The sequence below is a fragment of the Penaeus vannamei genome, chromosome 32 (genome assembly GCF_042767895.1).
Source record: "Penaeus vannamei isolate JL-2024 chromosome 32, ASM4276789v1, whole genome shotgun sequence".
In the NCBI taxonomy this organism is placed as follows: Eukaryota; Metazoa; Arthropoda; class Malacostraca; order Decapoda; family Penaeidae; genus Penaeus; species Penaeus vannamei.
This window is the reverse complement of record NC_091580.1, coordinates 17,440,603-17,443,102: the sequence shown is the minus strand read 5'-3', so window position 1 is coordinate 17,443,102 and position 2,500 is coordinate 17,440,603.

Here is a 2,500-nt window from a genome sequence, read left to right as displayed (position 1 = left end):
ATACCACATACACCCCCGCACATACAAATACATAGCACCCCCCTCCTTCCCTCTACCCCCACCCCCCCAAAAAAAAAAATCTTAACCACATTCACTACAATACACATACACACATAAACATTCACATACCACATACACCCCCACACTTACAAATACATAGCACCTGTCTTTCCCTCTACCCCCCCCCCCCAAAAAAAAAAAAAAATAAAAAAATAATAATAATAAAGCTAGAATAAAAAAGAAAGATAATAAGATGAATAAATAAATATAAAAACTGAATAAAATAAGAACACCGACCTCAGAATCTGCCAAGACCGAGGCTCCTCCTCGAGCGACAGTAAGCCATCGCTCGCAACATGTAAATCTGTTTTCTTTTGATAATTACAGCGGAGTCGCCACGCTGCGTAAACACGGGCGCAGACACCAGGCGAGCCCCGGGGAGTTAGATGACGAGTGGAGGAGATTTGAGAAAGGAGGAAGGGGCGAGGGAGGAGGGAGACGAGGATGAAAGGGATGGGGGAAGGGAGAGAGTGTTGGTGGGGTAGGGAGAGAGAGAGAGAGAGAAAGAAAGAAAGAAAGATAGATAGATAGATATAAAGAAGGAGAGAGAAAGATATAAAGAAAAAGAGAGATAAAGAGAGAGAGAGATAAAGAAAGAAAGAGAGATATAACGAAGGAGAGAGAAAGAGATAAAGAAAGAGAGAGATAAAGAGAGAGAGAGAGAGAGAGAGAGAGAGAGAAAGAAAGAGAGAGAGATAAAGAAAGATAGAGATATAAAGAAGGAAAGAGAAAGTAATAAAAAAAGAGAGAGAGAGAAAGAGAGAGAGAGATAAGGAAAGAGAGAGAGATAGAGAGAGAACGATTCAGAGACAGATAGAAACAGGAAGACAAAGAAAGAGAGAAAAGAACACGGCGCGAACCCCGTGCACATCCTCCAGGAAACTACATTACCTCTTCCATTTTCTTATGCGATACAAGAACCAATTTGTCTGCGAGATAACCTTCGAATGCAGGTTAAGAACTTCATTTGAGATTCCCTATTGAAACCAGTCTAAAAATAAGCAACAGTTGGGATTCGAACCCCGTTTTGGCGAGGCGGCAACCCTACACCAGATTGCTTTTGTTAATGGGTGGGGGAGATTTGGAATAAAAGAGGGAAAGGAGAGAGAGATGAAGATTATATAAAAGAAAAATAGAAGAGATAGAGGCAGATGAAGAGGTATTAAGGAGGGGAAGAAGAAACAATAATTAGAACAAAAGGAGTGAATGCAGGTGATGAAATAATTTACCGCAGAAGATAAAAAGAGTAAAAAGAAGAAGAAAAAGAACATAAAAAATCATAATAATATCATCCAAAAGCAAACTTAATTCCAAACTAAACTAAAAGAAAGAAAAGAAAAAGAAACATCCCCAACCGAGACCAAATTTTCCCGCCAAAACTGAAAAAACAAAAGCGCATCGGCGCGCGGCCCTCCAGCCTATCGCTCCCGCCGATCTCCGCGCTCAAAGGCACTTCATCAACGCACTCCGCTCGCCCAGAGACACGCAACACACTCTAAGAGGAGGAGATAGGCCTCGGTGCGTCATAGGCGTCGGGGGAAGACAATGGCAGGCTCCGGGATCTCTTCTTTAAGGCTGCCATATACAGGATCGAGGATGACGGATCGCTCGGCTGAAGGGATTCGAGGCCGGGTTGGCGATGCGTTTATGTTTTTTGGCGGGTCTTTTGTCTTTTTTGTTCTATTTTTGCTGTTTTTTGTTGTTTTCTTTGTTTTTTTCTTTTCTTTTCTTTTGGCGAAGGGGGAAAAAGGGAATGGCTTTGTTTTTGACGGACGGGTTTTTCTTAGTGTTGAAGTCTTTTGATATATCTGGTCTTATTTTCGGTCGTTCTCTCTCGCCCTTTGTTCTGCAAGCATACCATCTGTTACTATTTATTTGTCTTTTCTTCTGCGGTAATTTTGCCTCTCATGTTAGAAAATTCTCTCTCCTCTCTTTTATTTACTCCCTTCATTTCTCATTTTGCTGTTTTTGTTATTACCATCACTGATATTTTGTTAAATAGAGGATCGGGGAGATAGAAGAGGAAAGGAAAATTAATGTTATTTTCCCAGTCAAGTATCCTCTGCGAATATAACAATGCATATAAAATCAACATTCGATATTCTGCATATAACTCGTATTTAGCTTTTTTTTTTCTTTCATTTTTCCTTCTCTCCAACTTTCTTTCGTCTTCATCTTTATCTCTTTCTTTTCCTCTTCCTCCTTCTACCTTTCTTTCCTTTTAAATCCTCCTCCTCTTCTTCCTCTTCTTCCATCTCCTTCTCCTCCTTCTCAACCTCCTGCTTCCTCCTCCGTCTACTCCACCGCCTCATCCACCTCCTCCACCTTCCCCCTCCTCCTCCTCCTCCTCCTCTCCCTCCATCTCCACCTTTCCCTCCACCTCCCTCTTCCTCCTCCTCCTCCTAAAATTATTTATAAACCTCCATAAATCCACTAATGA